Consider the following 23,150-nt stretch of genomic DNA (forward strand, 5'->3'; position numbering starts at 1 on the left):
CACACTCTGCTATCAGAAAATGGCAGACAATTTACAAGCAAAACATTCCGAGATTTTGCAGCAGCGTGGGACTTCACCCACATCACCAGCAACCCAGAATACCCACAGTCAAATGAGCTGGTTAAGGGAGCTGTAAGAAATGCAAGTTGAGAGAACTTGGGGTCTGAGTGTATATTTCCCTATAAGAAGCAACACAGCTATGGGGCATGGTGAAAAAAGAATACGACCTGCTTGCTTTCATATACCAGGGATTGGAATATGAGAGTTGGATGTTATGTTGCACCTTTACAAGACACTGGTGTGACTGCTCTTGGAGAACTGTGTGCAGTCTATTCACAACACTTCAGGAAGGATGTGGTATATGGGAGAGAGTGCAGAGGAGATTTCCTAGGATGTTGTCTGTATTGAAGGGCTTCTGTTCTGCAGGAAGATTGGATAGGCTAAGGTGAATGTAAACACCTTCACGAGTTAATGGAATAGAGTTACAGTTAATTCAAAATATAATCAGTATTCAAAAAAAAGTCCATCTGTTACCTGCACCCAGTAATCGTACAGACATCATTGCCTATTTAAAAACACAGATTAAGGTTCACAGTGAGAGGACACATAAGAAATTTGTAAAATAATTTATCAAACTATGTAACATTCACCAATATTCTAAGGCCATCGTAACTAGCCAATGGATGAAGAACATTTTTATTCATTTCTATTGGAATTACATAGGGAGATACTATAAATTTTAAAAAATCATGTTTATTGATCCTCATTGGAAAAATTGGTTTATGCACATTTATTAGGAGCAGAACTCTGATGAAACCTGGTGACTGTCTATATTTTCTTGGAGCCAATGTTTAACTTCCTCATATTGGAAAAGTTGAAAAACCCTATTACTATAACTTCTCAGGTGCTCACCGAGATGCTTCCCCCATTCTCTGTGGCAGTTACCATCATCTGGCTGAAAAAAGTCCCCCTCAGATCCCATCTAAATTTCTTATCCCCTGCATAACTCCATGCTCTCTGTTTTTTTTACTCCTCTCTGATGAGGGGAAAAGATTCCTGCAATCTTCCTCATCTATAGTTCAATTATGTCACCGTGTAACATTTTTAATTCCAAGGAAAACCGTCCTAGCCTCTCCAGTCTTCCCTCATCATTAAGACACTACATCTCAAGCAATATCTTGGTGCATAAGATATTGTTGAGGTCAAATTTGGAGTATTTTGTGCAGTTTTGGTCACTTAAATACAGGAAAGATACCTATACGATTGAAAGAGTGCAGAGAAAATTTACTAGGATGTTGCCTGGACTTCAGGAATTGAGTTACAGGGAAAGATTAAATAGGTTAAGACTTTTTTTCCCTGGAGTGCAGAATAAGGGGAGATTTGATAGAGGAATTTAAAATTATAAGGGGTATAGACAGAATAAATGTAGGTAGGCTTTTTTTCCCCCACTGAGGGTAGGTGAGATACAAACCAGAAGACATAAATTAATGGTGAAAAGGGAAAAGTTTAGTGGGAACTTCTTCACACAGAGAATCATGGGTGTGTGCAATGAGCTACCAGCTGAAGTGCTGAATGTGGGCTCACTTTTATCATTTAAGAAGAATTTGGACAGATACATGGATGTGAGGGGGGGGTGGAAAGAGGGCTACGGACTGGATGCAGTTCAGTGGGACTAGGCAGAAAAATAGTTTGGCATAGACTAGATGGACCAAAGGGCCTGTTTTCTGTGCGGTAATATTCTATGGTTCTATTAATTATCAGGAAGATAGGATAGATTAAAACTGTGTCATAGTTTGCTGATGACACTAAATTGAGTGGAAAAGCAAATTGTCCAGAGGATATGGAGAGTCAGCAGAGAGATATAGATAGGTTAAGTGAGTGGACAAGGGTCAGCGTTGCCTATATTTCTGTTATGTGAGGGGTCATCTGATTGGAATTCTAACTGTGCAACATCCTTAGTCACAGCTTCCACTGCAGCCTATGGCTACCTGCACTAATGGGGAGCTACCAATCTTGCAAATTCCACTACCCCAGGCCTTCTTTCCTTCTTTGATGGGAGGGTGTGCATCTCCTGAGACAAGAACCTCAACCACCCATATGGCCAAACATAATGTATTCCTCCAGTAAAAGCAGCATCCATTGCACAAACATTAGACTATTAAATGCAGCAAAAATCAGCTACATAGTTACCAGTCAGATGCTTCAAGCTCAGTATTTATCTTGTTTCTCAGTCTGATGGGTTTAGTCCAGTTTTTCTCTGTCTCCCCTTAAATCATCAAGATAAAAGCCAGGCAATCAGTGGTGTTCTGCAGGGGTTGGCACAAGGCCTGCAACTGTTCACACTATACATGCTCATTAGGGAAAATAGCACAGCTGTGTGTTTAAGCAGAACACTCCAGAGGGCTCATCTTCTGAGGCTATATGAATGGAACTGAAGGTCGGGAAAAAGTATGACCACACTCATGGGTTGTATTATAGACCACTCAATAGTCAATGAGAATTGAAGGAGCAAATCTATAGAGAGATAGCAGACAGCTGCAGGAAACATAAGGTTGTGATAGTTGGAGATTTTAACTTTCTGCATATTGACTGGGATTCCCTTACTGTAAAAGGGCTAGATGGCATAGAGATCATTAAATGTGTTCAGGAAAATTTTCTATATCAATATATAGAGGTCTTCTTCTTTGGCTTGGCTTCGCGGACGAAGATTTATGGAGGGGGTAAAAAGTCCACGTCAGCTGCAGGCTCGTTTGTGGCTGACAAGTCCGATGCGGGACAGGCAGACACGATTGCAGCGGTTGCAAGGGAAAATTTGTTGGTTGGGGTTGGGTGTTGGGTTTTTCCTCCTTTGCCTTTTGTCAGTGAGGTAGGCTCTGCGGTCTTCTTCAAAGGAGGTTGCTGCCCGCCAAACTGTGAGGCGCCAAGATGCACGGTTTGAGGCGTTATCAGCCCACTGGCTGTGGTCAATGTGGCAGGCACCAAGAGATTTCTTTAGGCAGTCCTTGTACCTTTTCTTTGGTGCACCTCTGTCACGGTGGCCAGTGGAGAGCTCGCCATATAACACGATCTTGGGAAGGCGATGGTCCTCCATTCTGGAGACGTGACCCATCCAGCGCAGCTGGATCTTCAGCAGCGTGGACTCGATGCTGTCGACCTCTGCCATCTCGAGTACTTCGACGTTAGGGGTGTAAGCGCTCCAATGGATGTTGAGGATGGAGCGGAGACAACGCTGGTGGAAGCGTTCTAGGAGCCGTAGGTGGTGCCGGTAGAGGACCCATGATTCGGAGCCGAACAGGAGTGTGGGTATGACAACGGCTCTGTATACGCTTATCTTTGTGAGGTTTTTCAGTTGGTTGTTTTTCCAGACTCTTTTGTGTAGTCTTCCAAAGGCGCTATTTGCCTTGGCGAGTCTGTTGTCTATCTCATTGTCGATCCTTGCATCTGATGAAATGCTGCAGCCGAGATAGGTAAACTGGTTGACCGTTTTGAGTTTTGTGTGCCCGATGGAGATGTGGGGGGGCTGGTAGTCATGGTGGGGAGCTGGCTGATGGAGGACCTCAGTTTTCTTCAGGCTGACTTCCAGGCCAAACATTTTGGCAGTTTCCGCAAAGCAGGACGTCAAGCGCTGAAGAGCTGGCTCTGAATGGGCAACTAAAGCGGCATCATCTGCAAAGTGTAGTTCACGGACAAGTTTCTCTTGTGTCTTGGTGTGAGCTTGCAGGCGCCTCAGATTGAAGAGACTGCCATCCGTGCGGTACCGGAGAAAGTGTAATATTGGATCTGCTATTAGGGGATAAGACAGGACAGGCAAGAGAAGTATGGGTAGTGAACATTTTGGGTCTAGTGATAATAATGCCATTAGTTTCAAGTTAATTACAGAGAAGGATAGGTCTGAGCCTCTGGTTGAGATTCTAAATTGGTGAAAGATAAATTTTCAGGAAATGAGAAAGGATCTGGAAAGAGCGGATTGGGAAGTTGTTTTCTGGCAAGGATGTGCTAGGTAAGTTGAAGAGCTTCAAAGGTGAGAATTGAGAGTACAGAGTTTGTATGTTCCTGTCAGGATTAAAGGCAAAGTTAACAGGCAGAGGGAACCTTGGTTTTCGAGGGACTGTGGATTTGGTTTGGAGCTATATGAAAGGTATAGGCAACATGGACTTACGAGAATAAAAATTGCAAGAGAAAGCTCAAGAAAGAAACCAGAAAGGCTAAAAGAAGACATGAGATTGCTTTGGTAGACAATGTGAAGGAAAATCTGAAGGGTTTCTACAGGAATATTAAGGGCAGAAGGATATTAAGGGACAAAATTTGTCCTCTTGAAGATCAGAACGGTTGGCTATATATGGAGCCAAAAGAGATGGGGGATGACTGAAAATTGTTTTATGTGCATCAGTATTTACTCAGGAAACTGGCAGTCAAAAGAATTTAGGAAATCATTCAGTGAGGTCATGGAACCAATACAAATTAAAGAGGAGCAGGTGTTTGCTGTCTTAAAGCAAATAAGAGTGGATAAATCCCCAAGGCCTGACCAGATATTCCCTTAGTCCTTGAAGGAGGATAGGCTAGTGTAGAAATTGCAGGAGCTCTGGCAAAAATATTTAAAATGTCCTTAGCCAAGGGTGTGGTGCAGGAGGATTGGTGGGTAACACATGATGTTATTTTTAAAAAGGCTCCAAAGGTAACCCTGGAAATTATAGGCTGGTGGGCCTGTCATTAGGAGTAGCTAAGTTATTGAAAGGTGTTCTAAGAGTCAGATATACAAGTATTTGGATAGCCAAGGACTGATTAGATGTAGTTAATATGGCTTTGTGTGTATTAAGTTGGGTTTAACCAATCTGATAGAGTTTGTACCAGGAAAGTTGATGAAGGAAATGCTGTGGATGGTGCCCACATGGACTTTGGTAAGGCCTTTGACAAGGTCCCACATAAGAGGTTAGACAGAAAAGTTTAGTGTAGACACTCCGAATTCATGGTGAGGTAGTAAACTGGATTATATATTAGTTATGTGGGAGGAGCCAGAGAATGGTGGTGGATGATTGCTTCTCAGACTGGAGGCCTGCGACTAGTGGTGTACCTCAAGAATTGACGCTAGAACTATTGTTGTTTGTCATCTATATCAATGATCTGAATGATAATGTAGTAAATTGGATAAGCAAGCTTGCAGATGGCACTAAGATTGGAGGTGTTGTGGACAACGAATAAAGTCTTCAAAGCTTGCAGATGTATCTGGACCAGTTGTAAAAATCGGTTGAAAAATAGCTGAAGGAATTTGATGCAGACACGAGTAAGGTGCTGCATTTTGGAAGGACAAACCAAGAAGAGACGTACACAGTAAAAGATAGGGCACTGAGGAGTGCAGTAAAACACCAGGATCTGGGAATACAGATACATAGTTCCCTGAAAGTGGCAGCACAGGAAGATGGAATTGTATAGAAAGTATTGAGTATAGGAGTTGGGATGTTACATTAAAGTTGCATAAGATATTGTTGAGGTCAAATTTGGAGTATTGAGTGCAGTTTTGGTCACTTAACTACAGGAAAGAGTGAAAGAGTGCAGAGAAAATTTACTAGGATGTAACCTGGATGTAACCTGGACTTCAGGAATTGAGTTACAGGGAAAGATTAAACAGGTTAGGACTTTTTTTCCCTGGAGCGCAGAATGAAGGGAGATTTGATAGAGGAATTTAAAATTATAAGGGGTATAGACAGAATAAATGTAGGTAGGCATTTTTCCCCCACTGAGGGTAGGTGAGATACAAACCAGAAGACATAAATTAAGGGTGAAAAGGGAAAAGTTTAGGGGGAACTTCTTCACACAGAGAATGGTGGGTGTGTGCAATGAGCTACCAGCTGAAGTGCTGAATGTGGGCTCACTTTTATCATTTAAGAAGAATTTGGACAGATACATGGATGAGGGAGTGGTTGGAGAGTTATGGACTAGGTGCAGTTCAGTGGGACTAGGCAGAAAAATAGTTTGGCATAGACTAGATGGACCAAAGGGCCTGTTTTCTGTGAGGTAATATTCTATGGTTCTATTAATTATCAGGAAGATAGGATAGATTATACTGTGTCATAGTTTGCTGATGACACTAAATTGAGTGGAAAAGCAAATTGTTCAGAGGATATGGATAGGTTAAGTGAGTGGACAAGGGTCTGGTTGTTAGAATACAATATTGGTAAATGTGAGTTTATACACTTTGGAAGGAAAAATGGAAGATCAGATTATTATTAAAAAGACAAGCAATTGCAGCAACCTGCCATGTAGAAGGACTTTGAAGTGCTTGTGAATGCTTGTGCATGAATCACAAAAAGTTGGTTTGCAAGTGCAGCAGGCTATCCAAGGAAAGAAATGGAATGTTGTTCTTCATTGCTAGTAGGATTGAATTTAGGAGCAGGGAAGTTATGCTGTCACTATGCAGGTACAAGTGAGGCCACATCTGGCGTACTGCTTGCTGTTCTGGTCTCCTTAATTGAGAAAGGATACATTGGCTTTGGAGGTGGTCCAGTGGAGATTTCACCAGGTTGATTCCAGAGATGAGGGGGTTGGCCTATGAGGAGAGACTGAATCGTTTGGGGCTGTACTTGCTTGAATTTAGAAGAATGAGAGGGGATTTGATAGAAACATATTAAATTATGAAAGACATAAATAAGCTATAGGTAGGTAAGTTGTTCCCATTGGTGGGGGTGAACTAGTACTAGGGGACATAGCCTCAAGACCTTGGTAGTAGATTGAGGATGAAGATGAGGAGGAACTGCATTCCCCGGAGGATGGTGAATCTATGGAAATTACTGCCCATTGAAGCAGTGGAGGTGACCTTCGTGAACATATTTATGACAAACTTGGATAGATTTTTACAAAATTGGGGAATTAAAGGATATAGGGAAAATACAGGTAGGTTCATCTGATCTCATCGAATGGCTGAGCAGGCTTGACAGGCTAGACACTCCTTTTACTCATGTTCTTGTGTCCTTATGCCAAATGTACTGCAATAACCCAAAGTATGTGTATTTTTGCTTGGGTACAGAAACCAAAATCTGACACACACTACTCCAACTGAGGTTTCATCAAGGTTTTATTCAAGCTCTAGCAAGATTCCTTTTGTTTTTACTCTAATCTTCTTCCAATTACATTCATACAATACTGCATCTAATTGCATGATGTACTTGGGCAGGTAATATTTGGGTCATGCACCAGGTCACCACAATCTCCCTAATTTAGTTTGTGCATTTAAAATATTACTCCTACTCTCTTTACCAAAATGCTTAACCTCATATTTTCCCACATTACACGACTATGTCATCTTATCTTTTGCTTAACTTGTCTTTATCACTTCACTGATTTTTTTTATAACTTGTGTTCCCATTTACCTTTCTATCCATGGTAAAATTATTACACTGCTATTTCACAAATACTTTTTGCTTTTTTAATGATGTAAAACTACATTAAGAAGCTCAAGGGAATAAAAAGGTGAATTTACCTTTTTATGGAGAAGGCCATAAAACGCTGATCCAACGTTGCTTTCAACTCAGCAGCGTCGGGAGCCATCTTCCAGAGCTGAGGCAGGCGGGGCGAGTGGTGCAGTTGCGCTGCCTGTCGCTGTGACGTCAAACATACATGATGAGAAGGAAAAGCAGCTTATACCCAAAATGGCGACCGAAGAGCAGGTAAGAGTGCTGGTGGAGATCTGTTCAGGCAGTCTTAGGACTCTGGTAGATGTCCTGTGCAACATAATTAGCTATATTAACGATATGATTTTTAAAAGTCATACTTCTAGGTCACAGGCTGACAAAGTCATCGTGACGTCATCAGTCACAGCTGCTTTTGGTGGCACTGCCTTCACGGAGGAAGTAGAGTGACCTCACTCCACCTCCGAGTGTATCCCTCCAGGCAGGTCGGAGTTCGCCTGCTGAATCTGTCAAGGTAAGTGAAGTGATGTAAAGGTGGAGAATATCCACCTTTACATTTACTTCCCCCTCCCCCTATAAAAAGGCCTATTTTATTGCTACAAATAATCATGAACAGCACCACTGTAGCAGAAGCGGCATTGTAAATTGAATGAGGATCTAACTGCCCTCATCTGCATGTGAAAGATTCCATTGTGAAGAGCAGATGAGTTCTTTCTCTGCCATTTGAGGCAGTCTTTTTTTATCCCTTATCCCTTGATCAACAATCATTGTGTTTGTGAGACTTGCTGTTTACAAATTAGTATTTTTTCTTTACATTTGTTGCATACTACACTTCAAAAGAAGTTTACTGTCTGTAAGATGCCTTGGGTAATTCTGAATTTGCAAAAGCTTTGTTTATTTCCATTTGTCTCCATTGTTGCAGGTTTTGAGCCTATGAGGTGGAATGTGTGTTTTTCATTGATATTGAAATTTTTACATTGGTATTTGTTCTTTTAAAATATTAGCCTGTTAAGTAATGGGGAATATTTCTGGTCTTGAGATCAAGGATCAGCTTTTTTTTTGAAGACTTTATTTAAAATTTTATAACATGAATACAATAGAGAATTACATTTAAAGAAAAATAAAAAAAAATTAAAATGGTATGATTACAATATTACATCAGAAAACTACACAAAATAACCCCCCCCCCATTAATTGTAACACAATATTATCATCGAGTCCACGCTGCTGAAGATCCAGCTGCGCTGGATGGGTCACGTCTCCAGAATGGAGGACCATGGCCTTCCCAAGATCGTGTTATATGGCGAGCTCTCCACTGGCCACCGTGACAGAGGTGCACCAAATAAAAGGTACAAGGACTGCCTAAAGAAATCTCTTGGTGCCTGCCACATTGACCACCGCCAGTGGGCTGATAACGCCTCAAACCGTGCATCTTGGCGCCTCACAGTTTGGCAACCTCCTTCGCACTGACAAAAGGCAAAGGAGGAAAAACCCAACACCCAACCCCAACCAACCAATTTTCTCCTGCAACCGCTGCAATCGTGTCTGCCTGTCCCGCATCGGACTTGTCAGCCACAAACGAGCCTGCAGCTGACGTGGACTTTTTACCCCCTCCATAAATCTTCGTCCGCGAAGCCAAGCCAAAGAAGGATTAGTAATCTAACTTAAAATTAGTCCAACCCTCTCCCCCAAAATAAAGAGTGAAGAGTTAATAAAATTAACAATATTATATATGGGGAAAAAAATACCCACTTACAAGAAAAGAGATAAAACTTAACCTAAAAAAAATTCTAACAACAAAAAAAAATTTATCAATACTAAAATATCACGCTTAAACATATATTTAAATCAAACTTAAATGCATATAATTAGCAAACGGAGTCCACTTTAACTTATAAAAAGACATCTTATCCTGAAGGATCAGCTTTGATGGCGTTGAACAACAGAGTTGGACCATAGGGCTGAATAGCCTACCATGGCACCTATTTTCTGTGTTTCTGTGTATTATAACAGCACGTGGTGTGTTACAGATACCAGTACATTGGGCAACATTCTATCTCTGCTGAAACAAAAATCTCACAGGATCACTACAATGTTCTGAATGCATATGCTTACAGTTTTCTTCAAGAATAGAATACAACATTAATCTTTCTGATGCGGAAAATATTCCATTTGTGATTTGAGTAGCAGAACCACTAATGAGGTAGTCAAGACCACCAAATTCCTTGGCGTGCACCTGGCAGAGAATCTTTCCTGGTCCCCCAACTCTAGATCCATTGCCAAGAAGGCCCAACAACGCCTTTACTTCCTGCAGAGGTTGAGGAAAGTCCAGCTTCCACCCAGGGAAGCATTGAGAGCATCTTATGTAACTGCATCACTGCCTGGTTCGGGAACTGCAGCATACCAGAACGCAAGTCCCTGCTGCAGATAGTAAAGACTGCTGAGGGGATTATTGGGGTCTCTCTCTCCCTGCCATGATGGACATTTATAATGGCTGTTGTTTGCGGAAAGGACTCCACATGCCCCTCGTGCAATTTATTCTCCCTCCTGCCATCCTGGAAGAGTTCGGGTCTTCATGACCAGATTGCTAAACAGTTTTTTTTTCTCCTCCAAGCCAGCTGAATGCCTTCTGAATTCCAGGGACACAAGCCTAGCATGTGTAACTGTGGTGATATGGCTGTATGTACTGGCTGGCCTGTCCTCTGGGGGGTCTCCCTACCTTAGCTCCTCCCTTAATCCTTCCCATGTGACCCCTGGCCATAAAAGGTCGTCCCCTCTCCTTCCTGGTCATTTTCCTAGCCTAGACCCGGGCCAGCAGTCTCTTGCTTAATAAAGCCTATCATTCCCCTCAGTCTTCTGTCTGCATCATTATTGGGCTACCGAGAGCGCCCAACAGTAACATGATATTTATAAGGGATATGTTCTTTATAAAAAAGTTTCTGATGTAATCTAGCCATGTATATAATCAGCTCCACGGTCCAGAAAAACACTATCTCGTTTTCACTGTACACTGCAATGGTTATAGTATGAACGACCAATAAATGCAACGACTTGAAAATAGGTTAATAGTTTTCCACAAGTATGCAGATGATTTCCTTACATAACTGATAATTCCAAGAAGGTTATTATCTTTCCAATATATTAGAATCTGTCATTAACTAGTGTGGTTTCAGTTAATTACATATTTAATTTTTTCATAAAGCTGAAGGAGGTTGATGAAGGGTAGTTATATATTGCCCTTTCTTTGGGCCACATAAGTTAAGCAGGCAGTACATGATTAATAGCTACCAGTGGTGTTTATAGTTTTAATTATATTCTAATTTTATAATGACCCAGAAGGGAGATATTTGGCACATTGGGAGCTGGCATGGACCTAATGAGTAATGTTATCAGTTCTATTCCATCTCTCCCCATCTCCCTCTACTACTGTAATTCTTTCTCTTAACCCCACATTGATTCAATAATCAAAGAATTGCTCCAGCAAAAAAAAAAATTCACTCCCATAATGCCGCTATATTCCTTGGGCTCAAGTACTAATTTACTTTTTGCTGTATGGGCACAGTTGTTTCTCAAGAAAAAGATTTGACAAACACTTTTTGTAACTGTCTCAAAAAAAAACAGCTGAAAGCACAAGTGGATTATGTATATTTGGTGATATTGGTTAACGGTGTATCACTGACCACAAACACGGAAGAACTCTCTGGTCTTCTGATAGTTCTGGTAGTTTCTCATTCTGTTCCTTGACCCTCGTCCAAAAAGTAGAGAAAAGTAGAGTCAGACTGAAGGTGTCAGTCGAGAAAATTGACTCAAGCTCATGGTTGAATCCTGAATTCAAGTGATGAAAGTGTTCGAAGCCAAGCAATTTACCTAGAAAATTTATGATTTACCTGAAATTTACCTTCCAACCTGGAACTAAATAGTGATTACTGGAATCCATATTTTAAAGCTGAAACCAATTTTTTTTATGTTCAAAACTTTATCAGAATCTCAGAATACATTAGAGTCTGCATCCACAAATATTTGTGATTGCACACATTACTACAATGTCATGTGAGAACAAGTGAAATGCCCATAAACAAGTGCCCATATTAATTTTAATCTCTGACACCAAGAGTACCACTGGAATTCATCTGATCAGGTGCTTTCCTATGTTTAAAGAATATCAGCCCGCATGAATGAAGAATACAGAGGTGCAATTCTGTATTTTGGATTTCCGGAAACCCTCCATTATCAAAACACATCAAGCTGGCCCAGCAGAAGAATTGGAAGTGTGGTCCCACAGCTCTGGTGGCCCAGGTTCATCCTAGACTTCAGGTCCCACCCTTGCAGAGTTTGCACATGAGTTACCGCGTGGGTTTTGTCCGAGTACTCCTGTTTCATCCCACATTCCAACAAGTGCAGGCTGCTGGTTTAATTGGCTCTATAAAATGTCACCAGCATGTAGTGGAAGTGGGAGGATCTGGAGTAAGTTGATGGGATTGTGAGAATAAAATTAGGTTTACCACAAATGGGTATTTGAGAGTCAGGCTTGATGATGGTGAGTGTTTTCCTGCTGTATGACATTCAATGTCCTCTCTTTTTGGCTTATATCGAAATTCAACAGTTAATTGTTACATTAAATCTGGTGACTTTGGAGGCATATCCATTATAGCAGTATAGAACTACACCAGATCCCTTCAATATGAGAAAATCTAATCCTTCCATTAGTGGAGTACAGTCATAAATACATGATAAGTATTGATCTAACAATGCGATTACAGAAGCATGCCTACTCCTTCTCTACAGACCATACCTATTCCCACAATTATAAGAGCACATTCACCTTCACCAATAGAGCAGCACAAACTGTCATTTGATCCTTTTATTATGAAGCACATTTAATGCTTCCAGTACACAAGTACATCCAGTGTTTTGGTAGTTGCTGAATCTGGTGACTTTTGTAAAGGAAATAATAGGATATGAGAGTTTAGTGTCTTATACATAGAATGTATAGATGCACCCAAATCCTTACATGCTACAGCCACACAATTACATAACACCCAATCCTTTAATTAATTTAACACCTTCAATTAACACCCATATTCATCAATTAATTTCTCACCTCGAATCGTTCAATAATAAGAGCATGTAATTTCATCTAGTTGTTTCATTTTAAGGGCATATTCAGTCCTTCCATTAAATACACATGGTTACATTGGAGTCCAAACCATGTCCATAACAGGAGAATTTCAACATCTTCATTAATATAGCATAAGCAATATTCTGATAATACAATAATATCCAAAATCTTTATTATGGAAGAATATTCAATATGTATATTTAAGTAGAAAAGTCAATGACAAGGTCATGTCCAATACCCATACTAAAGGGGTACATCTGCCTGTCAAGTGGAAATTCAGTCTCACCTGGAATTATAGCCACCCACCTATTCAATTAGGTTTTCAATGGAATATTATAGGAACTTGTGCATCCTTTTATTGTAGACATATGTCTATTGTATGTAAGATAAGCTATTGCAACGTAATCATCACAGAGGCAGACACAGTTCCTTGGTTGCATCTTGTCACCTGAAAATAGGAGATGCTTAATTCAATTAAACCAATATTAGGACATCTCAAATATCTTTATTATTTATCAGGTGTAAAGCCTTTATTACAAAATCTGTTGACATAGTTCCATTAATACAGTAAATTTAATTACTCAATTGAAGAAGCTCATTCAGTGTCGATCATAAAGAGGTATCCAAGCTCTCTTTTATTGATGGAGATATGAAAGCTCATCAAATATCTTGCTTAGAATATATCTGATCTCTACAGGATGTTGCCAGAACTTGAGGAACTGAGTTACAGAGAAAGGTTAAAGTGTAGAAGATCTGATTGAGATTATGAGGGGTATAGATAAATTAAATTCAAACAGGCTTTTTCCACTGAGATTAGGTGAAATAAGAACTAGAAGACATCAGTTAAAGGTAAAAAAAATTGAGATATTTAGGGGAAACATACAGGTGAACTTCTTCACATAAAGAGAGGCAAGAATGTGGAACGAACTGCCAGCTGTAGTGGTGAATGCCGGCTCAATTTTGACATTTAAGGAGGCTTATGCTCCAGATGCAGGTCAATGGAACTAGACAGGATAAAAGTTTGTCACAGACTAGATGGGCTGAAGGTCCTGCTTCTATGCTGTATTGTTCAATGGTTCTACATCAGCCTGACCCTTTTACCCTCTTGATCAAAGCTTCTTTTATCCATAATTTTTACACAATCATCCAATCATAGGATTACATCTGCACACCCTGCCTGTTAACTATAGATAGTTTTACCATTTCCCCTATCAATAACTTGATTAAAGCACATTCTGAACCTCAATTTTCCAAACTCAGGTACTGGTATGTTCTTCATGAGAATGCACAACTGCTTCCTTAAATTCATTAAAGTGAAATGTATTGAATCCTTTGATTACAGAGAGGTTTTTTTAAATTATGTTAACAATACATTGTAGAAGGTCCTTCCAGCCCATGAAACTCGGGCCACCCAATTAACCTACCAACCCCATACATTTTGGAGGTTTGGAGGAAACCAGAGCACCTGGAGAAAACCCATGTGGGTTACAGGGAGAATGAACAATCTCCTTACAGATGGCAGTGGATTCCAACTTGAGTCTCTAGCACTGTAATATTATTGTATTAACTGCTATGGTAACTATGCCTCCCAGAAATGTAATCATAAATCTGTATGAACACCTCCAAAATGTCAATGAGAGCATATCGAGTCACATGTCAGTGGTAGCACATCAGAGCACTCAAGAACAGAAGTGTCACTCAGTTATTGAAGATAGGGTATCCAGTCCCCTGACCTGCTGAGTTTCACCAGCATTGTGTTTTTGCTTTTTTTTTTAAAAATCCAGCCCCTGAACTTGGAAAATCCAACTTGAGGAAACATCACTGCTGCCTATAATTCCAGATGAGACTGCATTTAGACTATTGAGCATAGCAGTTATTTTAGTGCAATGAATGTACCAAATAATTCCAAAGTAATTGATAATAAGATTATCAAATGAAAAACGATGGAAAATTACTGAAGGAAAAGGTAAGACAGGAACATCTACATGTTTAGATTGACCAAGTTTTAAGGGAGCATCTCAAATGAGAAGAAGGGAGGAAGGTCAGGGAAGGACAGTCCAGATCTCGCAGCCATAGGATCTAATCTGACAGGGAGGAGAGATCAAAATGCCAGAAGTTTATCTGCCTTATTTCCCTTATTGACATACCTGTATCAAATCTCTTTATTCTCTAATGCCTTTATTCTCTAATTCCTCTATTGCTGGAGTACTTCTAATTTCCCCAGAAGAAAGAACAATATAAAGGGTTACAACCGGAAACATTGACTGATCATTTCTACCCACGGATGCTGCCTGACCCATTGAGTTCCTCCAGATCTTCATTGTTTGCTCAAGATTCCATTATCTGCAGTGTTTGTGTTTCTCATTAGTTAGAACATCCCTTTTCTATAGATGAGGCATGAACCTTTTTTACAAGAGTATATCCAATGCCTTAGAGGAGAATTATCAATATCTTGATTACAACTCTGCCAGTGGAGGGTTCCGACCCTTGATTTTAGAGGCAGAACTTGCAAATTTCAAATGATCCATTCATTAGAGAAGCCAACACCTTCCTTGGATTGTAGAAACAAATCCATTCCCTCTACAACAGTGGTTCTCAACCTTTTTCTTTCCACTCACATACCACTTTAAGTAATCCCTATGCCATCAGTGCTCTGTGATTAGTAAAGGATTGATTAAGATGGTAAGTGAGTGGAAAGGGAAGGTTGAGAATCACTGCTCTAGACCCAATTGTTACTGAAATATTTTGCTTGAGAAAAATTGTCATTGGCCCATTTCCTTTGAAGTTATGAAACTGTGGGCATAACGAGTCAATTAGGTGTGATTAAAACAGTGGTTTTCAAACTTTTTCTTCCCACCCACATACCACTTTAAGCAATCCCTTACTAATCACAGAGCACCTATGGCATAGGGAATACTTAAAGTAGTATGTGAGTAGAAAGAAAAAGGTTGAGACCACTGCTCTACAAGCTTTGGCTTGTAATTTCACCATTGTTATCTGAATCCATTTTACATTGGAAATTTGAGAGGCAGAGCATGTTCAAACATCAAATGGGAGAAATTTTCACTGGCAGAAAAAGTGTGTCTCATTTGAAAATTAAGTGAGCAGATTTAGAAGGATGTGGATTTAAAAAATTTAGAGATACAGCACGGTAACTGGCCCATCTGGCCCACGAGCTCATGCCACCCAAATACCGCAATTAACCTACAACTTCTGTATATTTTGAAAGGTAGGAGGAAACCAGAGCACCTGGGGAAACCCCACACAGATACGGAGAGAACTTATAAACTCCTAACAGGCAGTACCAGAGTCAAACCCAGGTTTCTGGTACTGTTATAGCATTGCGCTAACCGTTATATTGGATATTTCACTCAGCACTAATTAAAAAAAACAACAGTAGCCAATTTATGCACAGAGGGATGGAAGACTAAATCTTTTGCTGCATGTTGTTAAGGATACTCTGATAATTTTCTATTAATCAGATAGTTCTGTCTGATCTTTTGAGTATAACTAAATGAATAAGAGTCAGTTTTGCACCTCATCCAAAAGAAGACACCAATGAAATAACATTATCTCAGTCATACAATTCAAAAAAAGACAATGTTGTAGCTGGAAATCGGAATGAAACAAAACCTATAATCCTCAAGCATCATATTGTATCACTCTGCATCACTGGAATACATCCAGCAAGTTTATTAAAAGAGTATCTATGCCTTACTACTGCATTGTATTCAATTTCTGCATCATTAGAGCATTCCACCAATCAAGCAGCAAAACTAATCCCCAATTTACACAATCTCATCATATTTATGATTAAAGCATTACTTCCAAGACTTGATTATAGTACCATATTCAATCCCTTACTTATACAAGCACGTGCAATTACACTGTTGGACCAACAAATCTAACGTCAAATAGAGAAGTACATCCAAGCCTTTAATTAGAGAACCCCATTCAAACACACCTTTTAGAAAGTCTAAGCTTTTATAAAAGGAGCACATCCAATCTTTTTTTACTGAAAGACTGATTTGTTTGGATTGGAATGGTGCATGTATTGCTTTGGTTACAGGAGTACAATTAACATCTGGAAAAAAAAAGCAAAAATATCAACCTGCTAAATCATCTGTGCTCAGTCAAATTCTCGATGAGAAAAGCTCTTCCAGTTTCTAGATAGTAGAAACAAATCTGTTCAATTCACTTGAGCACTGGTCCTTTGATTATAAAAGAATATGCAATCACACTGGGTTTTTTTAAAAGCAGAACATCCAGCCTCTTAATCACAACAGCCAACTATTGCACCATGCAACAAACACACTCCTACTTCACGATCATGAAACACTTGACAAGGCATGGACTAGTTTCAAGTAGTGTGGAAAAACACTGTAAAACTTCCAGTCATTCAGGACAATGTGCAGGAAAACTCATGGAATTAAAGGCAGACAAGTTGCCAGAACCTGATGACCTACAGATTAGGGTTTTAAAGAAAATGGCTTCAGAGATGGCTTAAAGAATTGTGTTTGGATTCTCCGGAGATGCACTGTCTAGTTTCTGGATGTTGTCATTCAATTCATATGTTTATTATACATATAAGTTGACCTTGTTTGGAGGGAGGGGTTTGATTATAAGGGGGGGGGGTCTTTTTATTTAGAGGCAAATAGATAAATGTGTGTTTAATTGAGAATTGTAAACATTGGTCATCTTACAAAAGATGAAGATAATGTCTGAGAAGTATAAATTCCCTTTCTTTTTATAAGGGAATTTTATTTACAACTTACCTTAAAAGAAAGTCTCAGGTTTTATTGTTTTTGTTTTACTTTCCCCCTCCCAGTGAGGGGGCAGGGTTATCTTTTTTCCTTTTCAATATTATCTAAATACATTTCTTGTGAAGAATGTGTTAACTATTAATTCAATCCAATCCTAGATTTAATGTTGTAGATAAGATAAGAAAAGAATTATAGTTATGTTTTTGATTTACAATTTATGTACATTATGTATATGATATGGTTTAAGTCATTTACTAGATTATCATGTTTATAGGTTCTTTATTAAACTCGAGTTTTTTCAAAACTCTTATTCTGGGAAGATTCTTGTGGATTGTTCAAGAAGGAGGAAGGTCAAAAGCAGGTCACTCCAGACCAGTTTGTTTAACACTTGGCAAGATGCCAGAGTCAATAATTAAAAGAAGAAATACCAAACCATTTAGGAAAACCTAACATAATCAAACCAAATCAACAAGGTCCATGGAAGGCAAGTCATGATTAACCAATTTGCTTGAGTTACTCGAGCATGCAGCAAGCAGAGTCAATAGAGTTGAACTTATGCATATGGTGTATTTAGATGTCCAAAAGGCATTCTTTAATATGTCACTCATGGTACAAGAGGAAGTGTGATACAGTAAAATCCCCATTATCTGGAATTCAAGCAATTCATGGAAAATAAATAGGTTAAAAATATAGGTTTAAAATTGGAGCCCCCTAGTGGTCAATTGACCAATCCACGCAACACACAATCTCAAGTAACCAGGAAATTCACTTATCTGGCATCTACCAATCCCCGTAGGTTCTGGATACCAGGAGTTTTATTGTATTATGAATTGTAAAGCAATTTTAAAGTAACTCAAGCAAATTTTTCAAACATGACTTGCCTTCCATGGACTGTGTTGATTTGGTTTGGTAAAGGGAGAGCTAACCTTAAGCTAAGGTAAAACAAAGGAAGTCGTCAAAGTAAAACAAGAGTGGTGGGAAACTGGAAGCTTTGGGAGAACAAAGAACCACAAAGCAAGCAATAAAGAAAGGGAAGATTATGAAAGTATACTAGCACAAGTGATCAAAGCAGATTGCAATTTTTTCATAAGTATATAAAGCAGAAAGGAGTGGTTTAATTGAAAGTAGGTCCCTTGGAAAACATGAAAAAGGAATTAATATTGGGTAATGCTTTAATTATGGGTAATGGCCAGAGATTTGAACAACTGTTTTACTCAGTTCACAATGAACGACACCTTCAATATGCAAAAGAGAGATGTGAAGGATTCATCAGGAGGTGAGGACCTTGATATAATCACTATTACTAAAGAAGTAGAGCTGAGCAAACTAGTGGGTCTGAAGGTAGATAGGTCCTATAATCATGATGGAATACATCCCAATGTCTTGAAAGAAATGGCAGTAGATGCGTTTGTCATAATTTACCAAAATTCTCTGGACTCTGGGCAGACCCCAGCAGATTGGAAGGCACGAAAGATCACACCATTGTTTTAAAAGGTATGTAGACAAATACCAAGAATTTTAAGGCCAGTTAGTTTAACTTCTGTAATTGGGAAAATACTTGAAGCTCTCCTTAAGGAAGAAATAGCTAGACATGTTCTACTTAGGAGGGCTGTGAATATTTAGTCACTGAGTATATTCAAGTTATAGATTAGCAGATGTTTGAATATTAATGGAAACCAGGAAAATTCAGGGAAGTGGCGCTGAGGTAGCTGAATAAGAGAAGTTTATGGTAAAGTTTACTTCTTGTCGTATGGTGGAGTAGGCACTGGGGTTCCAATGGCCTATTCCTGCTTCTATTTCTTGTCTCATAAGCACATCCAATCCTCAATTGCACATATAAACCACACAAATAATTGTGTCTGTAATTCCAAATACCCAATTAGAATAGCCAATAATAATATTGTCATAGAAAGAACTGGACAAGCACTGAACTGACAGTATTTGTTAAATGCAATGGCTTGTTAAGAGTGGAAGAGGGAGTTTGGTGAGAGGAAAGGAGGTGCTAACTGCTGTAAACCATGGATCATAAGAGATATTTATAATTGTATGGCAAATAGATTGACATTAAAGCAAAATGATGGGACAGCTGTGGCCTATTGCCTGTAATTCCTGAATGGTGTGGAAACTCAACAATGTCTTATTTGTCCGGAATAAACATATGTGCAAGGAATGCTTCACTTCCTACTCTTCCAGATGTGAGAATCAATGACTTCGGGAAGAAAAGGATTGAGGCTAGAGTTTCAGAAGCTAAGGAGGAAGGTTTAAATCAGGACTTTATAAACAGTAATATCCTGATAGCTCCCAGTGCTCTCAGCCAGTGAATATTGAAATAATCGGATAAGCAGGTTAACCTGTGGGTGTAAGAGACACAGCTTCATTTTAGTGGGGAATAGGGACTTGTTTTGGGCAGGAGGGACACGAACGAGTTGCATCTCAGCACATGTGGTCGAAGTCCAAGAGGAAATGCTAATAAGTATTGCAGGTGGTATTAAATTAATTTGGCTAGAGAGTGAATCGATACCAGGATGTAGTACAAAAAAACCCCCAAGTTGCACAGAGGACAGAAAAAGTCAGGTGTCATTAAAATAATGAATCAAACTTGAGAGGCTCATCACGTGAGTTAAACAAGACAAAGACAAATAAGAAGGTGTCTGAAGAGGTTTGGGGTTAATTTATGTAAATACACCACTGCATATGAAACTAGTGAACTGCAGCTTCCACAAGCTTCACACTGCTCCAGGCAGTACAACTCTGAAGGTGGTTAATGATCTCTTCATTAGGATTAATGCTTAATATGTCAGAGTGCTGCATCATATCCCACACCCCTGCTGGCATTCCTTGTCTCATGTGGACATCATAGCTTCCATGAATTACCAGCTAGTCAATGAAACCAGAGTATAAATAATGAAATTATGCAATTGCTACTTGTCGTCCAAGCCAGCAGAGACCATATTGCATTTGGGGGCCATTTTGATCTCTGCTAGATGCCATTTAGGTTGATCTCTTTAAGGGCTGTGTTTGCTGTCAGGGGCTCACTCAGCAAGACTGAAGAAAATAAACTTCCAAAAGGTTAAGACTCAGCCTCTAACTTCCATGCATGGCAGACCTAACACTCACTACTTCTCCCTGTCTTTGCAGCAATTAGCCTCTAAGAACAAACTTCAATGATTCATCACACCCAGAAGAGACAAATTTAGATAATGTTGGACCCTGCAGCCAGATTACATACAGAAGTCATTGAAGATGATGTACAGGTATGCACTGCTTCATGTCCATGAAACGTTCTGTGAAATTGGGTGTTATACGATGTGGACTTTGTGCAAATGCCATATTACTGTATATATTTAGCAAAGCTATATGGGATATTGAACTAATGATAAATTAACCTGTTTAATATTTTATTCACTTTCTAAAAAATTTATGTAAACACTTTAACAAAGAGGATCATCCACATCACTGTTCTCAACTTCCTCATAGGGCTCCACTGGAACAGTTTCAGGTCGAATAACCTCCATTGATGAACTGCCTCTCAGTAATGCCTGAAGGACCTGGCTGAGGCTCATCTTGGGGAGGTGTAGGCTTCTGCAGGAATATGTCCAGTGTTGTTTACCTAGTTTTTTTTTCTTTTCTTCAAAAATTTATTTATATGTAACAAACACTGCATGAGCATTTCTCTCTATCAGTGAACAGCATTCAGTGTTTGGGCCCATCTCTTCAGCAAGCTGTTAAGGTTGCAAAGAATTTGGCTAAACCCTTTAACAGTGACCCTCTTCTATACCTGTTGTTCTTCTTCTCCTTCTGCAGTTTCTTTTTCCCTTGCCTCTTCTTCAGCTATTCACTCTTGCTCTAGCTCCAGCAATTCTTCATTTGTTAGTTCCTCAGGAACCACCTCTAGGAGTTCTTCAGTGTCCTCATCATCTATGTCTAGGTTCAGGTTGTTGTTTACCATGCGACAAGAACACTATTAATCCTTTCAATTTCATCATCATTTTCAAATCCCTTCAATTCATGCACATACCGACCGCTTCAGGACTTTTTTCCATATGCCATTCATGCATCTTTGATGACATCATCCCAGGCCCAAGCAAGGTTCTTTGAGCAGTGGAAAATGTACTCCTTCCAGAACAGCATCAGTGTCTTGCCAGTGTCATCAGTTGCAGCTACAGCATGAGCAAAGGTCCTCCTCAGGTAGTAGGCCTTGAATGCTGATCCATTGACTGGATTAAAGAGGTGGTGTTTGGTGGGAGGAACACCACTTTGATGTTGGGGTGGAAGTCACCAATGAAAGGGGGATGTCCTGGAGCTTTGTCTACAATTATACAATCTTGAAAGGTAGGCCTTCTTCCAAGCAGTACTTCTCCATTTCACTGGCATAGCAATCAAGAAGGGCATCTTGTAACATTTGTCATCCAGGACTTTTTATTTCTCCTGTAATAAACTGGTATGGTATGTTTGTTAATGTGCTTGAAACCTCTGGGGTTTTCATTATGCAAAATAAGAAATGGCTTTAACTTGTAGCCAGCAACATTGCCTCCTAACAACACTGTCACCCTGACTTTAAAAGTCTTAAAGCCTGGCATTGACTTAGTCTCCTTATGGGTGAAAGTCCTTTCAGACATTCGCTTCCAGAATAATGACATTTCATCCATATTAAAAATTTGCTGGGGAAAATAACCTCCCTCGACAATTAGTTTATCTAAGATTTCAACAAATTCTTCTGCTGCCTTCACATCAGCACTCGTAGACTCACCACTCACTTTCACATTATGCAGCGAAAAATGTTGATGCACCTGAACCACCCAGAGGTAGCACTAAACTCAATAACATAGTCGGGTCCTGAATTTTCTTCATGCATTTGGAGCAAGCTTCATGCCTTACCACTGGTTGTCAATGTGCTGAGAGGGACTCGCTTTTGTGTTTGGTCCTCAATCCACGTCATTAGGAATTTCTCCATATCTGAAATTGGTCCCTCTCACTTTTTCGTTAGCCTTGTAGCTTTCAGTGGAGATGATCCTTTAACAGATTGGAGAATTTTTTCTTTGTCTTTAAGGATCGTCATGATTGTCGGTTGCTTTAATCATGAGCAATAGCATTCACTGTTTTTCCACCTTTGTATTGTTTAATAACCTTTTGTTTCACTTCCAAATCAATACTTCTCCTTTGCCTCTTGCAGTTGCTATCACTAGCCCTGGTTTTGCTGCGTCTGGGAGCCATGATAGATAGAAGGTACAGTACCTACATACATGAGCCTTTATATACAAAAGATACACGTGTTGTATGCAGGAAGTCGTTGCATACCTCCAGTTACGTCCGCTACGTCCCATTCTCTGATCATGATTTTTGAACTCCATTATAACCTTATGAGACCACGGTCAATCGACATATTTATACAGTCAACGTTGCCTGAGTGGATGTTAAGCGGCGCATAACCTGTATTCTCATTCCTAACCCACCTCAAGTCCACACTCCCCTCATTGATAATCTTTTCTGATTTACAAACTGTATTATCTTTTAACTGAAACTTGTCCAAGACCTACTACCCCATCACTGATTATCCTCTCTCCATTTCCCCATCCTGTGCCTTTCTTTTTTCTGGAATCTGGTGAGTGACCAGGCATGAGTGACCTACGGGCAGGGAATGAGGAAGGAAACCCCCAGGTGCAAGTTATCAGTACAGCAAAGGACACAAATTATTTCTGTTCCAGAGAGCACAAGTAAGGACTTCAACAGGTAGTTTGTAGATTTAGGCTGATCGCAATCAGGCTCTGCTCTAAAATTTAGGAACTCAAACATAAAACATATGGCACAAGGTTTAATGACATGTTTCAGCTCTCCAAACAGCCCAGACAGAACCCACTCAATGTC

General features: G+C 39.7%; 1 long non-coding RNA gene across 3 annotated transcripts in view; it reads left to right on the plus strand.

Annotated features, from left to right (window-relative positions):
* Positions 1–23,150, plus strand: part of LOC138755196 (uncharacterized) — a 334,189-nt gene that overhangs the window by 230,361 nt on the left and 80,678 nt on the right. For 2 of the 3 annotated variants that reach the window (XR_011352102.1, XR_011352101.1), the window contains 3 exons: positions 7,530–7,661; positions 20,424–20,539; positions 22,459–22,511. This is a non-coding gene — a long non-coding RNA (uncharacterized lncRNA). Of the gene's footprint in view, positions 1–7,526; positions 7,662–20,423; positions 20,540–22,458; positions 22,512–23,150 lie in introns of all 3 variants that reach the window. The other variant, XR_011352103.1, reaches the window with a different exon arrangement.

Source organism: Narcine bancroftii, chromosome 2 (assembly GCF_036971445.1).
Source record: "Narcine bancroftii isolate sNarBan1 chromosome 2, sNarBan1.hap1, whole genome shotgun sequence".
Taxonomy (NCBI): domain Eukaryota; kingdom Metazoa; phylum Chordata; class Chondrichthyes; order Torpediniformes; family Narcinidae; genus Narcine; species Narcine bancroftii.